Source organism: Ricinus communis, chromosome 3 (genome assembly GCF_019578655.1).
Source record: "Ricinus communis isolate WT05 ecotype wild-type chromosome 3, ASM1957865v1, whole genome shotgun sequence".
In the NCBI taxonomy this organism is placed as follows: domain Eukaryota; kingdom Viridiplantae; phylum Streptophyta; class Magnoliopsida; order Malpighiales; family Euphorbiaceae; genus Ricinus; species Ricinus communis.
Genome location: NC_063258.1, coordinates 13,544,939 through 13,567,700, shown reverse-complemented (window position 1 = coordinate 13,567,700; position 22,762 = coordinate 13,544,939). Strand labels below are relative to the sequence as shown.

Here is a 22,762-nt window from a genome sequence, read left to right as displayed (position 1 = left end):
AATTGCTTATATGTTGTGTTCTTGTTTGAATGCAAAACTTACTTATCAAGGAGTTGATCTATCCTTGTGGAGTACTAGGAATTGGGGTGCTCAATGGGGCAGGCTTGAACTACCCAACTTATGATAAGGAGGTGTACGCATTGGTGAGAGCTTTAGAGACATGGCAACACTATCTTTGGCCTAAAGAATTTGTGATCCACATAGATCATGAGTCATTGAAGCATTTGAAGAGGCAAAATAAGCTTAACAAATACCATGCTAAATGGAATGAGTTCATTGAGTCCTTTCCATATGTGATCAAATACAAGAAAGGTAACGATAATGTTGTTGCGGATGCGTTATCTCGAAGATATGCACTTTTTTCTACTTTGAATGCCAAATTCCTTGGTGTTGAGCATATTAAAGAAATTTATGAGTTGTGAAAAAGGTGCTTTTAATATGTTTTATAGACATGATGGGTTTTTGTTTAAAGAAAAATATTTGTGTATTCCCATATGTTCTATGCGTGAGGTATTAGTTAAGGAAGCTCATGAGGGTGGCTTAATAGGACACTTTGGAATTGCTAAGACTTTAGATATTTTATTTGATGTTTTCTATTGGCCTAATATGAAATGAGATGTCGCTAGATTTTTTAATGGATGCATTGTTTGTAAACAAGCAAAGTCTAACCAAAACCCCATGGCTTGTATACACCATTGCCCGTGCCTAGTTCACTTTAGATTGATATTTCTGTGGATTTTGTGCTTGGTTTACCTAAGCCTAGGTGTAGTAATGATTCCATATACATTGTTATTGATAGATTCTCTAAGATGGCTCATTTCATTCCATATCATAAAACTGATTGGTGCAACATATATTTCTGACTTGTTCTTCAGAGAAATTGTGTGTTTGCATGGTATTGCCTAGAACTATTGTTAGTGTTAGGGATGCAAAGTTCTTAACCTACTTTTGGAATACTTTATGGGGAAAGTTGGGAAGTAACTTATGGTTTTCTATTACATGTAATCCACAAACTGATGGTCAAACTAAAGTAGTTAATAGGACTTTAGGTAATTTGTTGTGTACTATGGTTAAAAAGAACCTAAAATCTTGGGAAGAATGTTTGTCGCATATAGAGTTTGCATATAATCGTAGTGTGCATTCATCTACTCAATTCTGTCCTTTTGAAGTTGTTTATGGTTTTATTCATTTATCTCCATTAGATATGATATCTTTACTTTTGAGTGAACGTGTTAATCTTGATAGAAAGAAAAAGGTAGATTTTGTGAGGAAGTTGAATGAGAAGGTGCGTGCAAATATGGAAAGAAAGAATAAAGTCTATGCTCAACAAGCCAACAAAGTGCTTGTGAAGGTTGTTTTTGAACCCGATGATTGGATTTGGGTGCACATGCGCAAGAAAAGGTTTCCTTCACAAAGGGCTTCCAAGTTACTTCCACAAGGAGATGGTCCTTTTCAAGTTCTTGATAGGATTAATGATAATGCATATAAATTGGAATTGCCCAATAAGTATGGAATTAGTGATACTTTTAATGTTGCTGATCTTTCTCTTTTTAATTTTGACATAGGTGATGATGTAACGCCTGCATATTCTCATCATACATGTTATATGCATTTACATTTAATCATTGGGCATATGATGGTATATTAATAATAATTTTATTTTATGAGAATAAATATATATTAATAATAAGTAGAGAATAAGAAGCATGATATTAGATTATTAATTTAAATAAGTTGATTGAGTACTTGGGTTTTGTGTATTAAGCCTTAAGACTTAATTAAATCAATAGTTGAAGGTTAGGTAAATAGATTGAACTTAAAAGATACAATTAAAAGTTATACCTATGTATGGTTAGTAAGAATTTACTTGGGATGATAAAACTAATTTTAGTAGGTGGTGGCATTGAGAGATGAATCTTGGAAATTGGAACCATGAGCAAGCTCATTTTACCTCTTCATTTCTCTAAAATTCGTACATGGCCAAAAACTAAAAACTTGAAACAAGAGAGAGGAGTGAAATACCTAGAAAAACTTAAAATTAAGATATAATTTTACCAACTATTGAAGGAGCCAAGCTAAAGCTAAAGGATTTGAGCATATTAGCAACCCAAAAGCTGAAATTGGTGAATTATTACTTGAGTATTATTAATTTCTCATTAGGGTTTTTTATTATAAATTGGGAAAACTTCAATTGATGCTTTCATTGATTAATTAAAGGTCTAATTATTATGAACTAATAGAGTATTGAATGACTGCATAGAGATTACGCTTGATTTAAGTTTAAGTATGTCAAGACAGAAAACTATCAAAATTCCAGCAACCTTGATGTTCTGTATTCTTGGCATAACATGCATTATATAAATCCAAATTAAGCTTAATTGGTGCCTATGGAAATTAGAGTCCTCTATAACTTTTTTAGTTTTGTGATTTTGCTAGTTTTGCCATTTTAGTTGCTTAAATGGAGCAAACAGATTGATGCTCGGGTTCAACGAGCTGTGTGACCCTTGCTCAGTAATTTGGGAATAATTAAATCTATAAAAGTTGGAATTGAGTAATTCTTCTTGGATATGAAACTAGACACGTCAAAGTATATGTCTATTTAATTTTATATTTTTATATTAAGCTAATTTTTCCTAGAGATAAATATACTTTGGTACTAAATTCTGTCCACAAAACAAAGATGTTGGAGATTAGTTTTATGCTATTTATTTGATGTTTAATTTGAGTTAAATTGGTATATAGCTAGATGGAACATATTTATATAATATGAAAACAGTAATTGAGAGTCTTAGAGTAAGAGTTAGACCTATGAATTAGAAAAGGGATGGTCTTGTAATGCATTAGAACTAGCATTTACATGAATATTTGGAATATGCATAAAATGTGAATTGATGAATGTGTTAACAGGAACTCAAAAGCCTGGAAAGGAAGTTATGGAGAAAGGAGGTTCTTCTATGTTGAAGGAATAAGTGTATTTCGAGTAAGTAAACAGTTAATATTTGCTATATTCATATATTTAATCAAATGTTCCGCAAATGGTTGTGTTTGCTTAATATTGTGTTATGTTTGAATGAATAAGATGGAAATGATTGGTGTTGAGTAGAACAATTATTGCTTGAATATGATATAAGTGAAATGATTGAATTGTGATGTTAAGTGCGTATGTGCATATGAATGGTGGATTCCCCTATAAAAAGAATATATAGGGAGCTTTAAATGCTCTTGCAGAATCTGTTTTCCAGCCTATAAACTTATAGATCTGAAAAATAAATTTGAACAGAAACAATCAGCAAGTTTCTGATGTGCAGGATCCTCTTACGAGGCAAGCACAGAGCATACGCTTGATGATGGGGAAAGAAGAAGAAGAAGATAGATAAAGAAGATAAACTTTGAATTGCTTTATTAATAATAATAACAGACTTTGAACATAAACATATAAACAATCTTTGAAAGCTTTAAATAAACATACAACTTTGTAAGACTTTGAAACAGAAGAAAATATAGACTTACAGGAGGAGTTACAAGATTCTCTCTCTCTTACTCACTCTTTTTACTCTAATCTCTTCTGTGAGAATTAGACTCAGGAAGAGCTTTCTTTCTTCTCTCTTCTAAGTTCTAAGTTCTAAATTCTGAGGGATGAAGAAGGAGGACTCCTCTATATATAGAGGTCTTGGAGCTTTGGATACTTGTCACGGGCTTTGGATGCTTTGCTTAGTGGAGTAGAAATGATTCTACTTGTCTTTGGAGTCTTGTGGAGATGCTTCACATGCTTTGGAGTCTTTTGATAATGCCAACCGCCTTTTGAGAAAGTTGTCGGCCATGCTTTGAAGGAATCTTTTGCTTTTTTGACTTTTCTTTTTCTTTTGTCTTTTTTCTTTTCTTTTCTTTTCTTTTCTTTTTCTTTTTCTTTTTCTTTTTCTTTTCTTTTTCTTTTTCTGGGCTTTAGTGTGGGCTTTTTGGCCCAACACAAATAACCTTGGGCTACCATTTTTGGTTTTTAACCCATGGGCTTTTAAAGAAGGAGATAATATTTATGAGATTTTGAGTATCCCATAACAATCGTCTCCCGCTGGATCATCCAAATCGAATGCAGCAGTACTAGCACTGGAAGAGGATGATGATGAGGCTTTGGATTTGCCTTTAGAAGAAGCTGTCTCAGACAACTGTTTTATAAGTTGTAGGAAATCTTCTTCGGTTTGGGCTGCAGCAAGCTTTGGAAGGAGAAAAAACTTTTGTGCCAAGAAAGTTGTTTGTTCTTTAGGAGGAGGCAAGAAGCTATGTTTGGTCAAGAAGTTTTGAACGGCTTTTAGGGACAGTTTGTCTTGGTGGTTGAATTTGTCCCACCATTTTACTTTGAATCGACGGATAAGTGTAATCTCACCATCTGGAAGCAGATTGAAGTGAAAGTACCATACACATACCCAGGGTAAAAAGAAATTTGAACAGAAAAGGAGAAGCGGGGGAAAACGCTTTTCCATGGAATTTGGTTTGTAATTTGCTTTGAAGAGGTTGAACAGGGGTAAGACTTCGGGAATAAGAGTCTCAGGGGCATTACCGTAGTAATTCCACCACTGTTTAAACCAGTAAGGTATTTTGGAGGTTTGGATATTGGTGTCGAAGTAGAATAGCCAGGAGTGGCTTCTTCCTTCGTTTTGGATAAGTAAGGTATTGAACCAGGCTTGCTGGTAATCCCAATAGGAGAAAGAGGTGTTAAGATTTGAAGGGTAGGTTCTTTTTAGAGAAGTAGGGAAGGAACGAAGAGAGTGTAAATCCATACCCCAGTCAGACAGGTGAAGGATTCTTTGGATTGTGCATGTTGAATATGCAGGGTCTTTATGGGCTTTGTCGTTTTTGAAATGCTTGAATTTGGCTGAACCAGTAACCTCAAGGATTGACTGGTAATAAGCCTGAGGCTTTGAAATATTCCAAGGTTTAAAAAACCAACCTGGAGGGAAAATCTTTGAAACCAATTTTGAGGGGCTTTCTGTGCAGAATCCTTCCTCAAAGGTTAAAATATTTTGGAAAATAGGTTTTTCCAAATACTCATTTGATTTAAAATGTTTTGATTGCGTCAAAACAATCTCCTGAGAGTTTGGCTTTGAAAGACTATTTGAGTTTTGAGATAGATTTGGAGGGAAAATCTCTATCTCGGTATTTTAAAAAGGGATAGATAATATACCTTTACCCTTTGTGGAGGAAGATGACGACTTTGGAGTTGCTTCTAGCTTTGGAATGATTTGCTTTGTAGATGGTTCAGACAGGGATTGAACCATTTGTCTTTTGTATTCTTCTACCCTTTGAATGAATTCAGGGTCTTGCTGGGCAAGCCATTCCTGAATTTGTTTGGCTTGATCGCCTTTAAAGGGATCCATTTGTTGTTGAACTGGATCCGGTTGATTACTTTCTTCTTGGATTTTCTCAGTCCAAGTCCTGATGGGCTTTGAAGTTGAAGGGAGAACTTCCTTTACTGGGCTTTGAATTTGGGCCGGCTTTGAACTAGCCGTAGACTTTTCTTCTTTGGACTTTGATTTTCTTGGCATTTTGTATCACTCCTGTTTTTGTAAGAACTCTCTGGTTAGAAAGTCCGGAATAGAATTTGATTCTCCTCGAATAAATTCAATCTCAAAATCAAAAACAGATAAGATAGCTTGCCAACGGGCGAAAATCTGTTTTGAAGCTATATTTTGGACATCTTTTTGTAAAACTTCTTTTGCAGATTTGCAATCCATCCTTAAAAGAAATTTTTGATTTAAAAGATCGCTTTGAAATTTAGAAATATGAGAGAACTATCGAAAGGATTTCCTTTTGATAGTAGAATAATTCTTTTGGGTATCATTCCAAAGGAGTGAAGTAAACTGGACAATACATTCTTTGGAATTTTGGACTTGCTTAAGAATCCCACCATATCCTAACTCTTATGCATCCGTTTCTACAATCTTAAATGCGAAGGATCAGCTTAGATGCAAGGAATTTCTAAAACTTGTTTTTAATGCTTTGGACTATCTTTGTATGCCGATCGGACCAAGGAGGGGGTTTTTCTTTAGCCTATCATGCAGGGCTTTGCAGGGCAGTTTAAATTAGGATAAAAATCCATGACATAATTTAAACTACCAAGAAATCTTCGTCGGGTTTTTCCAAAATTTTATCCGGAAACTTTGGAAGTGAATGCAAGGGATCTCTTAATTGGAGTAATTGTACCCCGAGAGATGTAATGACCAAGAAATCTAATTTCGTTTGAAAAGAGATATCTTAGACTTTGAAACCACTAAACCATTTTTCTTAACAACATAGAAAAACGTTTCTAGGTGTTTAAAATGTTTATTCAATGGAATTTGAAAAGATTAAAACATCATCTATGTAGACAATGCGAACTTTGAAAATGGATTAAAAATGTCATTCATGATTTTCCGAAATTCGGAAGGGCATTTTTAATCCAAAAGGCATCACATTCCACTCATATTGACCGAATGGGACTGTAAATGCCATTTTGTAACGATCTTTTGGATCAACTGGATTTGCCAAAATCCCGATTTCATGTCAAACTTTGAAAAGATGAATGCTGAATGCAGTTTTTGTAAAAGATCTTTCTTATTTGGAATAGGATACCTAATCCACTTAAGAGCTTTGTTCAAGGGTTTGTAGTTGATCACTAGCCTAGGAGTTCCTCTTTCTATCTCGCTATTCTTATTGACATAGAAAGTCGCACAAGACCAAGGTGATCCGGACTTGAAATTAAACCTTTAGACTCAAGATCTTTAATCTCTAATCTGCAATGGCTTTCTAAAGACTCATTCATCTGAATGGGTCTGGCTTTAGTAGGGATTTGCTTATCTGAAAAATCATTTTCATATGGCGAATCTACCATATGCTGCTTTCGATTCCAAAAGGCATTTGGAAGATCAGAACAGAGTTCATTCTCAATCTTCATTTGAAAATCAGAAATTTTTCTTTGAATAAAATCATTTTGCAGTTGATCTAGGATTCTCTTCAAACCCACATCTTGTTGAAGATGAGAAAGATGGGTTTGTTTACCTTTGATCAAAGCATTGATTTCAAAATTGTAAATGGAATGTGCTTTAATAAGATTCAAATTTCTCTTTTTTGGTTTTTCTAGAAAAGGAAAAACAATCTTTGAATCTTTAGCTTTGAAAATGATTCCAGCAGTTGTCACTTTAAAGGGAGTTATCAAATTGATAAACGGAGTCCCTAAGATAACAGTTTGCTGAAGATCCTTTGTGAGAATAAAAACATTCTTTAAAGCAATGTTATTATTAAGAATTGCGGCTTCAGTTTTACCAGCAATCTTAATCTTTGAAGAATTGGCTGAAGTCAGCCTTTCTTTGGTTTCTTGATGAAACCTTTTAGGAACCGATTCGCGATTGATACAATTGAGGTCCGCTCCTCAGATCAAACAACGCGATGGTTTCTATCTGGAAATCACCAGGGAAAAAAAGCTTTATTTGAATCAAATATTTTCTTGATGTAATTTCCTTTAAAACATTGATAAAGTTTTCAGGAACATGTTCAAAAACTTCAAGGTTTTGAAAATCATTTTCCTCATCAGAATCAGAATCACTATTCTGTTTGAGGATCAGGCTTTGAAGCAAAACAGAATCATTTTGTTGTTTTTCTTTCAACTCTTTGAGTTCTGTTTTGATGGTTTTAATCTCCTTCTGGAGTTCCTGAACAGTAGGAAGAGGGTTTTTTAATTTCTTCCCTTTGTCCAAAATCATAGTAAGATCATAAGTATTCTTACTAGAAGAAGGAACCAGAGATTCGGTTTTTAAAATCTCTTTTAAAACCTGTTTTTGAATAAGAGGGTCACTAATATGCTTTACAGCCTCAAGAAGAGCTTCTTGTTGCCTAGTGAGCATATTAATGTTCTTTGAAGAGCTCTCTGAATCATCTCGGAACACTCGATTGAGGTTTTGATTTCATCAATTTGAAATTCTTCCTCACTGTTTGAGAACTCTGATTCAGATGAATCAACTAGAAGAGCAGAAATCTTTTGCAAGACTTCTTCTTCTATTTGAAGCTCATGGAGTCTTTTTGAAAATTTACAATACTTTGAAGTATGGCCTTTCTTACCACATTTAAAGCATGTAATTTTTGAAAAATCTTTTTTAGAATCTTTGTTTGGAAATTTAGAATGAAATTTGGAAGAAGATGGTTTTTTATAGAAATTCTCCTTGCTTTTAGAAGGCTTTCTATATTTGGAAAATCGCTTCTTTTTGAAAGACTTTGAATAAGAATCAACTTTGCATTTCCCTTTGCAACTAGACACGAGCTCTATTGGGTTGTACTCAAACTGGTTACAGAAACTACCTAGTTCCTGCCTAGTCTTTCTCATCTCCCATTTGAGCTGTCTTTGAAGCTTAAGGTCATGACAAATCTTTAAACCTTCTTTCTGGGTTAGACTAACTAACTCACCATAAGTGTAGAAATCATAAGGGATTTGACCGTTATGGGCTTCTCTTATGGTATTCCTAACTCTTTCACCTAAAATCTTAGGTAAACCGGCTAAGAACTTTTCTTTCCAGAAAGGTTGGCTAGAATCTTCCCTAAGCATAACTCTGGTTAGGAAAGTGTCTTTGTAACTTTGGAAATTGCTAAGCTTCTTACAAGTAAGATTGCTAAGGAGCTCGGCATTTTTGTCTTTGAGTAGAGAAGGGTCTCCTATGAAATGAAGGGAAATAGTGAGGATTAGAGTTGACACTGCATCCTCAAACGGATTTCCTATTTCATCTAGAATGGGAGTTCCTTCTACTGTGGTTTGGATAGCACCTAGGATTTAGAGTTGCTGTGTTTGAGTGAGATGATAATCCCACCACCCTTTGTCGGCCGAAAATCCAGCCTATCGGAGCTCAAAGAATGGCTCTATCGGAGGTACCACTTTGGGTTTTGTAGGCATTGGGCTGCCATGGTCATCATTGCAAGAGACCAAGGATGTTGTACTCAGACATTCCATCTATATTCCATTTATAGACGGAGGAGGCATTGAATCTAGACTGGGTTAGGATGTTGTTCCTATTTTCAATTCCTAGATCAGGAGCAGTACTCTTAGGAGTATTCCAGGTTAATCTAGGGGCTTGGATTCCCAATCTTTTGATGTTGAAGGGTTTTGAAATGGGGCTTTCAAGCTCTGAATCATTTGACTCATCGCTTTGGGTTTGTCCTATTGCACTAATATTCCTACTGCTTTGAGGAGTATCTGGCACTAGATTTTTGGACGACTCAGAGGTTGCTAATCTACTTAGCTGTTCTCTGACTGCTTTGGCAAACTCAGTTTGCTTTTGGAAATGGTCTTGGCTCGGCTTTGTAAGCTGATATGGCTTAAAAACTGGGTTTTTAAGCTTCTCTAACTGGTTCGACTCTTTTGGTTGACCAGTACTGGGGATTGGAGATGTCACCACTACAGGGGGCTTTTGAATCTGGTTTTCTATTTTAACCAGTTGCTTACCTATAGTGTTTAGACAGGTGTTCGAATAATTGTTCTGTTGAACAATATTCTTAACATTCTTTTCAAGGTCTTCGCCTACTAGTTTGTAAGGTGTTGCCTCTATCTCACTCTCTCCATAAGGAATGGTTATCTTCCTAAGGGGAGGATATTCAGACTGGACAGTTAGGTTTTCTCCTACCTTCCACTCAGGGGCTTTGTTCCTTACTGTGACAGGACTAATGGTCTTATCCTTAAAGGGATAAAGGATACCATTTTCTTTCCAGTAAATTTGAAACCAATCAAAAAATTTGATTTGGGCTTTGTTTTGAATGCAAAATTGATAGTATTTTTCCTGAATACTATCTTTTTTTTTAAAAAAATTCTTAAAAAACCAAAGTTTCTTAAGATGGTTTTTCTTTGAATAGAAATCTTCATGCAAGAGTTTTTTATTAATTTCGAACTCTTTTGAAATCATGTTGATCTCTGCTTCAAGGTTTTGGGTAATGGCTGATGGTGATGGTGAAGATGGGGCAGAGGTTATCTCCATATCTTCGTCATCTTTCTTTAGATCAGTGTAAACTGGTCTGGGGATATTGCTTTGGTAATCAACATTCTGAAGTGTATTTGGAACATCAGATGTTGAAAATCTAGGTTGAGTTTGAGATGGAATTGGTTCTTTGTAAGGAGCATAGATAACATAAGGTATTTTGGATACCCTTCCAATATCTATGGTCGAGGTTGAAGTACCATCATCAGAAAATCTAGAGGAAGTTGACTTTCTGTTGAATGTGATCTTTACCTTTCCATCTGGATATTGGGCTATGTGTTTAAGGTTTGTGTTTGGTTATGTTTGCTTTGGAGAAGTAGGTTGGGTTGCACCTTCAAGGATCCATTCTTCTGGAAGTGTAATGTCTTTCCATTGAATGGTCTTTGGAATAGTTGCGTTGGATTTGGATAGATCTGTTTGTAGGAACAGTGTTTCTCCTTTTGGTGAGTGAAGCTTGTGTTTGGAACCAAAGGCAGAAATCATAGCTTTGTAATGAATTTTGAAAATTAATGCTATCAGAATAGATCCTTCAAGCATTTTGTAATTGTGAGTTTTGATTTGAAGAACGATGCTCTTTAAAACATTTTTATTGTTTAAAGAAATTGTGATATTTGGAAAACAATTGAAAGAAATAGGTCCTTTATTGAGGCTCGACTCAACAGTACCTAACAGGGAATCATAGAAATTTGTAAATCTAGCATCCCTAAGGACGGCTAATATGGAAGTATCTAGACCTTCTCTGGTAAGGGGCTTAATACCTACCTGGACTAGACCTATGTGGATATGCTTATAATCCTTTTCCATATGCTTTTGGAGGGTCTTTGGATTTAAGAGATAAATCTCTTCAAAAGGTTTTGAAATTTGGATATCTCTTTCTTCAGTCTTGATTGTAAAATCAGTCTTGAAGAGAGGGAATTTTGAAAACTCATAAATTTGTTTCTTTTGGACTTTGGGTATTTCCCAATCGTCAATATGCTTTGAAAAATCTTCAATAGTGATTTCTTCACTATTTACTAGACCTTTGTACCTCAATGATTCAGAGGCAGAAGAATTTGAGAAAGAAGAAGATCTACAGAAGAAAGGTTCTAAATTCATTTTAACCTAAACCAAAATAACTTTCTAGACAAGCCTAGACCACAGCTCTTAGCTTTACTGCCCTGTCCGTCGGGACTTACTACTGCGCATAAAATGAACAGAACTTGCCTATAGGAAACCTGATGCAGTCTAAAATGAATGTAAAATCTTTATAATGTAGATATGCTTCTAAGCCTGGAACCCAATAGGCTCTGATACCAAATTAAATCAAAAATTTCAAAGCGATCTTTTAAATCAAAAATTTCTTTTAAGGATTAATTGCAAATCTACAAAAGAAGTTTTACAAAAAGATGTCCAAAATATAGCTTCAAAACAGATTTTCGCCCGTTGGCAAGCTATCTTATCTGTTTTTGATTTTGAGATTGAATTTATTCGAGGAGAATCAAATTCTATTCCTGACTTTCTAACCAGAGAGTTCTTACAAAAACAGAAGTGATACAAAATGCCAAGAAAATCAAAGTCCAAAGAAGAAAAGTCTACGGCTAGTTCAAAGCCGGCCCAAATTCAAAGCCCAGTAAAGGAAGTTCTCCCTTCAACTTCAAAGCCCATCAGGACTTGGACTGAGATAATCCAAGAAGAAATTAATCAATCGGATCCAGTTCAACAACAAATGGATCCCTTCAAAGCCGATCAAGCCAAACAAATTCAGGAATGGCTTGCCCAGCAAGACCCTGAATTCATTCAAAGGGTAGAAGAATACAAAAGACAAATGGTTCAATCCCTGTCTGAACCATCTACAAAGCAAATCATTCCAAAGCTAGAAGCAACTCCAAAGTCGTCATCTTCCTCCACAAAGGGTAAAGGTATATTATCTATCCCTTTTCAAAATACCAAGATAGAGATTTTCCCTCCAAATCTATCTCAAAACTCAAATAGTCTTTCAAAGCCAAACTCTCAGGAGATTGTTTTGACGCAATCAAAACGTTTTAAATCAAATGAGTATTTGGAAAAACCTATTTTTCAAAATGTTTTAACCATTGAGGAAGGATTCTGCACAGAAAGCCCCTCAAAATTGGTTTCAAAGATTTTCCCTCCAGGTTGGTTTTTTAAACCTTGGAATATTTCAAAGCCTCAGGCTTATTACCAGTCAATCCTTGAGGTTACTGGTTCAGCCAAATTCAAGCATTTCAAAAAAGACAAAGCCCATAAAGACCCTGCATATTCAACATGCACAATCCAAAGAATCCTTCACCCGTCTGACTGGGGTATGGATTTACACTCTTCGTTCCTTCCTACTTCTCTAAAAAGAACCTACCCTTCAAATCTTAACACCTCTTTCTCCTATTGGGATTACCAGCAAGCCTGGTTCAATACCTTTCTTATCCAAAATGAAGGAAGAAGCCACTCCTGGCTATTCTACTTCGACACCAATATCCAAACCTCCAAAATCCCTTACTGGTTTAAACAAAGGTGGAATTACTACAGTAATGCCCCTGAGACTCTTATTCCCGAAGTCTTACCCTTGTTCAACCTCTTCAAAGCAAATTACAAACCAAATTCCATGGAAAAGCGTTTTCCCCCGCTTCTTCTTTTCTGTTCAAATTTCTTTTTACCCTGGGTACGTGTATGGTACTTTCACTTCAACTGCCCGGATGGTGAGATTACACTTATCCGTCGATTCAAAGTAAAATGGTGGGACAAATTCAACCACCAAGACAAACTGTCCCTCGAAAGTCGCTCAAAACTTCTTGACCAAACATAGCTTCTTGCCTCCTCCTAAAGAACAAACAACTTTCTTGGCACAGAAGTCTTTTCTCCTTCCAAAGCTTGCTGCAGCCCAAACCGAAGAAGATTTCCTACAACTTATAAAAGCAGTTTATGTCCGAGATGACTTCTTCTAAAGGCAAATCCAAAGCCTCATCATCATCCTCTTCCGGTGCATTCGATTTGGATGATCCAGCGGGAGACGATTGTTATGGGATACTCAAAATCTCATAAATATTATCTCCTTCTTTAAAAGCCCATGGGTTAAAAACCAAAAATGGTAACCCAAGGTTATTTGTGTTGGGCCAAAAAGCCCACACTAAAGCCCAGAAAAAGAAAAAGAAAAGAAAAAGAAAAAAGAAAAAAAAAGAAAAGAAAAGAAAAGAAAAGAAAAAAGACAAAAGACAAAAGAAAAAGAAAAGTCAAAAAAGCAAAAGATTCCTTCAAAGCATGGCCGACAACTTTCTCAAAAGGCGGTTGGCATTATCAAAAGACTCCAAAGCATGTGAAGCATCTCCACAAGACTCCAAAGACAAGTAGAATCATTTCTACTCCACTAAGCAAAGCATCCAAAGCCCGTGACAAGTATGCAAAGCTCCAAGACCTCTATATATAGAGGAGTCCTCCTTCTTCATCCCTCAGAATTTAGAACTTAGAACTTAGAAGAGAGAAGAAAGAAAGCTCTTCCTGAGTCTAATTCTCACAGAAGAGATTAGAGTAAAAAGAGTGAGTAAGAGAGAGAGAATCTTGTAACTCTCCTGTAAGTCTATATTTTCTTCTGTTTCAAAGTCTTACAAAGTTGTATGTTTATTTAAAGCTTTCAAAGATTATTTATATGTTTATGTTCAAAGTCTGTTATTATTATTAAAGCAATTCAAAGTTTATCTTCTTTATCTATCTTCTTCTTTTTCTTTCCCCATCATCAAGCGTATGCTCTGTGCTTGCCTCGTAAGAGGATCCTACACATCAGAAACTTGCCGATTGTTTCATTTCAAATTTATTTTCAGATCTATAAGTTTATAGGCTGGAAAACAGATTCTCGCAAGAGCATTTAAAGCTCCACAGTCGAAAGCGTGAGTCTAGTTACCAACGCCACGAACTTAGATCTAAATCTTCAACGCTTATTATTTCCTTCTATTTCCTAGATCTTGTTATTAATTTGGTATCGGAGCCAATTGGGTTCCTAGGGCTTAGAAGCATATCTACATTATAAAGATTTTACATTCATTTTAGAATCGCATCGGGTTTCCTATAGGCAAGTTCATTCATTTTATCTTGTGATAGTAAGTCCCGACGGGCGAGTAAAGCGGAAGACGTGGTCCGTGCTTGTCTAGAAAGTTATTTTGGTTTAGGTTAAAATGAATTTAGAACCTTTCTTCATAGATCTTCTTCTTTCTCAAATTCTTCCGCCTCTGAATCATTGAGGTACAAAGGTCTAGTAAATAGTGAAGAAATCACTATTGAAGATTTTTCAAAGCATATTGACGATTGGGAAATACCCAAAGTCCAAAAGAAACAAATTTATGAGTTTTCAAAATTCTTTTGGGTATCATTCCAGTGAGCAGAAGTAAACTGGACAATACATTCTTTGGAATTTTGGACTTGCTTAAGAATCCCACCATATCCTAACTCTGATGCATCCGTTTCTACAATCTTAAATGCGAAGGATCTAGATGCAAGGAATTTCTAAAACTTGTTTTTTAATGCTTTGGACTATCTTTGTATGCTGATCAGACCAAGGAGGGGGGGTTTTTCTTTAGCCTATCATGCAGGGGCTTTGCGAGACAGTTTAAATTAGGATAAAAATCCATGACATAATTTAAACTACCAAGAAATCTTTGAAGCTGGGTTTTTTCCAAAATTTTATCTGGAAACTTTGAAGTGAATGCAAGGGATCTCTCAATTGGAGTAATTGTACCCCGAGAGATGTAATGACCAAGAAATCTAATTTTCGTTTGAAAAAGAGATATCTTAGACTTTGAAACTACTAAACCATTTTTCTTAACAATATAGAAAAACGTTTCTAGGTGTTTAAAATGCTGTTCAATGGAATTTGAAAAGATTAAAACATCATCTATGTAGACAATGCAGAACTTTGAAAATGGATTAAAAATGTCATTCATGATTTTCTGAAATTCAGAAGGGGCATTTTTTAATCCAAAAGGCATCACATTCCACTCATATTGACCGAATGGGACTGTAAATGCCGTTTTGTAATGATCTTTTGGATCAATCTGGATTTGCCAAAATCCTGATTTCATGTCAAACTTTGAAAAGTTGAATGCTGAATGCAGTTTTTGTAAAAGATCTTTCTTATTTGGAATAGGATACCTAATCCACTTAAGAGCTTTGTTCAAGGGTTTGTAGTTGATCACTAGCCTAGGAGTTCCTCTTTCTATCTCGCTATTCTTATTGACATAGAAAGCTGCACAAGACCAAGGTGATCTGGACTTTGAAATTAAACCTTTATATATATATATATATATATAAAGCCTTGGGAGGCTAAAGCCTAGAAAGGCTATAAAAGTGTGTAATGTGAGGATTAGGCGGAGCAGCATACGTGTGCGATAGGTGAGGATGAGGGGGAGTAGCACATTAAAGGGGATCCACGAGCCATAAGAACTAACCATAATTGCTAAATTGTAATTTTTTTATGATGGTTGTAATGAATTGAGTAGAATGGTATGAACTTATGTGTAAATTATGAATCATGGTAAGTTATGTGATTAGGGCGGAAATTGTATTAATCGTATGTGATATAGATTAAGTTGATTATTTATTCTTGTTTGGAGGCTCACCCTCTCCAATTTTTTTCAAGTTTGTAAATAGTAGTGCATCAGTTGGTTGTATCCAAAGTCTAGCTTTCGGTGAATTACATGGGGTTGGGCCAATTTTGTGGAGTTTCCTCCTAATGCATTTTGTATGTAGTTATGTGATATATATGGAAGTGTGCCTTATAAGGCATAAGAAGATGTTTTGAATACATGTTAAATGATGTTTAAGTATAATCATATATTTATATGTTAATAACCTTGTGTCTTGATTCTTAACAATCGCATGTTGACCTATCTACATGTATTATATAGTCTACCGGTATGCTACAGTATACATTGGTTAGCATGTAACGGGGGTGTGACATTTAGTGGTATCAGAGCAGGGATTAGATTCATTGGGAGTAGATTCATGTTGCACATCATTAAGCATATGACATATGTTCTTTGAACTTGACTGAGTGTTTGCATTTCATAAATATAGATGGAGAGAAAAGGAGAACACGCAGCTGGCCTAAATAAGTCATTAGAGTCTGTGCATGGTCATGAAAATGCATCTGAACATGATCAACATGATGAGCATGAGCTACATTTTGAAACTGCTGCACAACCGAATGTACAAAATGTTATGGAATAGTTTATGGATTTTCTGATGCAAAAGGTAGCTCGACATCAAGCATCGGCGCCTCAGACTCAACAACAAGAGGCCGCGATAGATAAGAATTATGAAAGGGCTAGGATACAAGGTGCTAATATTTTTCAGGGTACTACTAATCTTGCTGAGGCTGAGGAATGGTTATGAAATACAAGAAGGGTGTTGGATAGATTTAATTGCACAACAAAATAGAGGCTTCTATATGCAGTGTCTTTAATAGAAAAAAGATGCACTTGATTGGTGGGAAACAGTTTCAAGAAGCAGAGATTGACCAATAACTTTGATTTGGAATGATTTCTTGAGAGAATTTGTTAAGAAGTATACTCTAGAAATTTATAGAGACAGAAAGAAGCTTGAATTTCTTTAGTTGAAGTAGAATGACATGTCAGTTGCAGAGTACGAAGTTCAATTTATGAGATTATCTAAGTATTCACCAAAAGAAGTAGCCACAGAATAACTAAAAAGGAAGAAATTTGAGCTGGGTTTGAGGCTTGACATTTGTGAGAAAATGGCAGTGAAATCTCAGAATTATAATGCCTCAATTGAAGCTGCTTTGAGAGCTGAAGAAACATCATTTGAAAGGAATATTATGGAAGCTAAAAAGAAGAAAATCATTGGTACTTATAGTAATCCTCCGAGACAGATTAGTACTTCTTCGTTGAGAGGCTCTAGTTCACAGAGGAGTAGTTATCGTGGATGAGGGTTTGGTGGTCAGTGTAGTAGATCCTCCACAGTACCTTATAATAGAGGTGGATACAATTCATCCAGACTTGAGAGAGGACAAGCTTCAGCCAGTAGAGGATCTGCTCCTATTTGTCCTACGTGCAATAAGAGACATACTGGAGAATGTTGGGGGCCTAGACCAACAGTATGTTTCACTTGTAATAGGCCAGGACATTATTCTAGAGATTGTCCTATGAGAAGAAATATTCCAGTTGAGGGAAATACGTACAATTCCGGGTCGGAGTAGTGTTGGGGAAAATATTCCAGTTGGTTCAGGCAGAGCCAGAGAATAGGTGGCAAAGGAGGTTTAATTATTTCAGCAACACCATCAGAACAGATTTGTAACACCCCCATCACATACTAACCAATAAACATTAGCCAGGAAGCATACAAGCGTCGTAGAATATATACTACAGGTAGATAGGTCAATATGTAGGTTGTTAAGAATCCAGACACAAGGTTATTAAAATATAAACATATGATTATACTTAAACATCATTTAACAAGTATTACAAACATCTTCTTATGCCTTATAAGGCATACTTCCATATATATCACATAACCGCATACAAAAATGCATCGGGAGGAGACTTCACAAAACTGGCCCAACTTGTGAGCGCTAAAAGCTAGACTTCGCATACAACCAACGGATGCACTACTATTTACAAACCTGAAAAGAAAAATTTTGGACAGGGGTGAGCCTCCATTTCGATGAAATAAATAATCAACATAATCTATATCACATACACTTAATACAATTTCCACCCAATCACATAACTTTCCATGATATTCATAGTTTAGGTATAAAGTCATACCATTCTACTCAATTCATTACAACCATCATAGAAGAAATACAATTCAACAATTATGGTTAGTTCTCACGGCTTGTGGATCCCCTTTAATGTGCTGCTCCGCCTCATCCTCACATATCACACACGTGGTACTCGCCTCATCTCACATTATACACTTTTATAGCCTCTCTAGGCTTTAGCCTCCCAAGGCTTTATATATATATATCTTTTTTTTCATAGGGGAATCCACCATTCACATGCACATATGCACTTAACATCACAATTCAATCATTTCACTTATATCATATTTCAGCAATAACAATTGTTCCACTCCACACCAATCATTTCCATCTCAGTCATTCAAACATAAACAATATTAAGCAAACGCAACCATTTGCGGAACATTTGATTAAATATATGAACATAGCAAATATTAACTATTTACTTACTCAAAATATACTTATTCCTTTAGCATATAAGAACCTCCTTTCTCCACAACTTCCTTTCCAGGGCCTTTGAGTGCACTGTCAACACATTCATCAATTCACATTTCATGCATATTACAAATATTCATGTAAATGCGAGTTCTAATGCATTACAAGATCATCCCCTCTCTAATTCATAGGTCTAACTCTTCCTCTAAGACTCTCAATTACTGTTTTAATATCCTATAAACATTTCCCATCTAGTTAAATACCAATCTAACTCAAATTAACATCAATAAATTGCATAAAACTAATCTCCAACATTTCTGTTTTCTAGACAGAATTTAGTACCAAGGTATATTTATTGCTGGGCAAAATTGGCTTAATACAAAAATCTCATATTAAATTGACATATCCATTTATGCGTCTAGTTTCATCTCCAAGAAGAATTACTCAATTCCGACTTCTATAGATTTAATTATTTTCAAATTACTGAGCAAGGGTCATACAGCTAGTTGTACCCGAGCAGCAATCTGTTTGCTCAATTTAAGCAACCAAAACGGCAAAAATAGCAAAATCACAAAACTACAAAGTTATAGAGGACTCTCTAAACTTTCCATAGACACCAATTAAGCTTAATTTGGACTTATATAACCCATGTTATGCCTAAAATACAGAACATCAAGGTTGCTGGAATTTTGACAGTTTTCTATCTTAACATACTTAAACTTAAATCAAGCTTAATCTTTATGCAATCATTCAATACTCTACTAATTCATGATAATCAGACCTTTAATTAATCAATGAGACCATCAAATGAAGTTTTCCAATTTGTAATCAAGAACCCTAATGACGAATTTATAACACTCAAGTAACAACTTACCAATTTCAGCTTTTGGGTTGCTAATATGCTTAAATCCTTTAGCTTTAGCTTGGCTCCTTCAATAGTTGGCAAAATCCTATCTTAATCTTAAGTTTTCTAGGTATTCCACTCCTCTCTCTTATTCCAAATTTTGTGTTTTTGGCCATGTACGAATTTTAGAGAAATGAAGAGGTAAAATGAGCTTACTCATGGTTCCAATTTCCAATATTCCTCTCTTAATGCCACCACCTACTAAACTATTTTTATCACCCTAAATTAATTCTTACTAACCATATATAGGTACTAACTTTTAATTGTATCTTTTAAGTCCAATCTATTTACCCAACCTTCAACTATTGGTTCAATTAAGTCTTAAGGCTTAATACACATAACCCAAGTACTTAATCAACTTATCTAAATTAATAATCTAATATCATGCTTCTTATTCTCTACTTATAATTAATATATATATGTTCTCATAAAATAAAAATATCATTGATATACCATCATATGCCCAATGATTAAATGTAAATGCACATAACATGGATGATGAGAAAATGCAGGCGTTACAAGATTGGTCAACCTCAGGCAAAAGCTAGAGTATTTGCTACTTGATGTGCATAATTTTGTACTTGTTTATATGCCCAATTACTTAAATTTTTGTGTATAGTTATCTTGGTTTATGCCAGAATCACCTGTGTTTTGGTTCCTTTCATGTTTCAGGTGATTATCAATGGGCATTATTAGTAATTGAGGGAAATACGTGCAATTACGGACCATAATCCATTAAAATTGAGCAAGGACTAGCATTCCAAGGTTGAGCACGGCCTGGACTCTGGCCGTGCTCAACCATCAACACTTGAACCTCAAGAGTGTCGTTTTGGCACGATTTCTGAGGCCACCACAACCTCCACCATGGCCCGTGGTGGCTCAGCACCTACGAGGGCACGACGAGGAAGAAGCCTTAAGTTGCGGGACACGGAGGTCCAACACGACCTGGACTCCGCCTGTGCTGATCAGCACGGGCTTGACCACAACCGTGCTAAGAGATTTATATAGGCAAATGCAATTTATTGAGTGGGGGTTCGATTTTCTGACTTGATTTTACACATACATGTATAAGCTATCTTTTTCTAGACTTCAATATTCAACTTTAGGAGACTATTTCATCTATTGAATGAAGGATTACATTGGTTTTAACATCAAATTGAAGATCAATAATAGATTTGGAGGCATTCAAGAGGCAGTTTAGGGTTCATCATTCAGAATTGGGAATTTAGGTTTTTTCATCCAACTTGAAGAAGAAGGGTGTATATACTTTCAATTTACTTTTCTGAATTTGTTCTTTACTTTGTGTTGCTTAGTATTATGAGTAACTAAATTTGTTAAACCCATTGGGGTTCCTATGTTGTTGGATTGCTTTTAATGTTTATGAGACTTTGATTATCAATGCTTTCTTGCTTTCATTATTAATGAGACGTTGTGAGTTGTGGTGTTTAGATTGCTTTATGTAATTAAGAAGTTCATTTAGTAATTGGAAATTTGAATAGCAAGAACTGGTTAATGATCACTTAGAGATAAGGGTAATTGACTAGCCGGATTAAGAATTAACAAAGCTTAATAGAGGCTGATTAAAGCTTAATGCTCATTTAATAATCAATCGTTAGGAAGAGATTCCAACTTTAGGTTCTTAAGTTTAGAAATTCGGTTATCTCGGTTGATTAAGAATCCACGGGTAATTGCAATTGGTAATCAATATAATCTCTATTTTCACTAAAATCCAACTAGCTTAGGTCCCCTTGGGTTTGCTTTTTCCTTTGTTTGTTTCATGAAATCCTTTCAGTTTGTTTGACACTTAGTTAATCACTTGCTTATATTTAATCAAAGAATAGCAACTTCATTGATTTTGTTAGGGTTAAATATCATAAGACGCTATAGTAGTTCTAGGATCACCCTTACCTAAGAATACGACCTTGTTACTAACCGTTAGTGCTAGTGTGCATCGTTAAGTTCACTGCCTTAGATTGGAGCTACACAAATAGCATATCAAGTTCTCGGTGCCGTTACCGGGGAACACTTTTATGTGAACTAGAGTGAATTTGTGTTTGTGTTAGTCTAGCCATTTTTATTTTCTGTCCTTTCATTTTTTTCTATATATATTCTTTATTATTGTATTTATTCCTGTATTCTTTGGTTGCTCCCTTTCTATTTCAGGTAGTTTATGACCAGGAGCTCTAATCCTACTCCTACAGACCCTCTTGCTGAACCAGAGCGATCCCTCCATTTGTTGAGAAAGCGTATGCAAGAAGAAAAAGAGGCGCGGATAGAGTTTGAAGCCCCTGTGAATAGACCAGCAGGGATGGGAGACAACAACCGGGTTACGGATGAAGCCAAGACAATGTACGAGTTTGCTAAACCTTCTCTTGAGGGGACACAGATGAGTATATTGCGACCACCTGTGGTGGCCAACAACTTCGAAATAAAGCCAAACATGATACAAATGGTCCAAAATAGTGTACAATTTAGGGGACTGCCGAGCGAGGACCCAAACACTCGCATCCCCAACTTCTTGGAGATCTGCAACAGCTTCAAGATAAATGGAACAACTAATGATGCCATTCGGTTGAGGCTGTTTCCTTTTTCTCTGAGGTACCGAGTGAAAAGATGGCTGCAGTCAATCCCAGCCAACACTATTATGATTGGCTGAAAAAGTTTTATATAAGTACTTTCCTCCTGTTAAAACTGCTAAATTGAGAAATGATATATCTTCTTTTGTGCAGTTCAATGACGAAAGCATGTACGATGCTTGGGAGAGGTACAAAGATTTGCTCCAGTGTTGCCCGCACCACGGACTACCAGTATGAATGCAGGTCCAGACCTTCTACAGCGGTTTAAACCTTGCTACTAGGCAGATTGTAGATGCTACAGCAGGTGGGGCCCTGAAGAGTAAGACACTAGAGCTGGCACAAAATCTGATAGAAGAGATGATACCAGTGGCAATCCTCTACACGTCGGCCAGTCAAGCAGGGAGTAGTCAACCAGCTAGACTCCACAGCAGCCTTGGCAGCTCAAGTGGAGCTTCTGACTAAGAAATTAGACCAGCTTCAGATGCCGGTTCATGTAGCCCAGATAAGCTGCGAGTTTTGCGGTGGCCCACACTATGTTGAAAACTGTAATGCGGGAGGTATGTTTTCTTCACCTTCTAATTCTTCATCTTCTATTGTTTCTGCTGCCCTTGAACAGGTAGACTACATGGTAATGCACCTAGACAGCAGAACAACCCATACAACAATACATACAACCCCGGTTGGCATAATCATCCAAACTTCGGTGGGAGAAACAACAGCGCCCAAGGTCAAGAAGAGTTTGCTAGAGGACGTCGAGATCTTCTTTATCAATCTTGTGATAGATTGTTAGGAACAAAGACTAATGATTATTATGAAAAGTTGATGTGTGCTACTTGTGTTAGCTACAATCTAAGGTAGTGTACCTATCGATGCAGTCTAGCACTAATGGCGAGTATCAAGGTCGTATTCCTCGGGAAAGTGAAATCCCGGAGTTACTCCTTTGTTCTTTGTTATATGAATAATTTCTAAACTAACTAATAGCTACAAGCTAAGTTCTAAGGGAGATGCAAGAGTAATTGATAACTAAAATAACCAAGGCAAGAGAGCAAACCCAAAGGGAACCTAAACTAGTTGGCAATCAAGCAAAAGATAAAGGATTGGTGAGTCTAATTATGCTACCCGT

At 35.9% G+C, this 22,762-nt stretch overlaps 1 non-coding gene across 1 annotated transcript; it reads right to left on the bottom strand.

The window, feature by feature from the left end:
- Positions 1-21,759: 21,759 nt before the first annotated feature.
- Positions 21,760-21,866, bottom strand: LOC125369631. The gene has a single exon (XR_007215308.1). It is a non-coding gene; the product is annotated as a small nucleolar RNA R71 (small nucleolar RNA).
- Between the last annotated feature and the right edge of the window lie 896 nt (positions 21,867-22,762).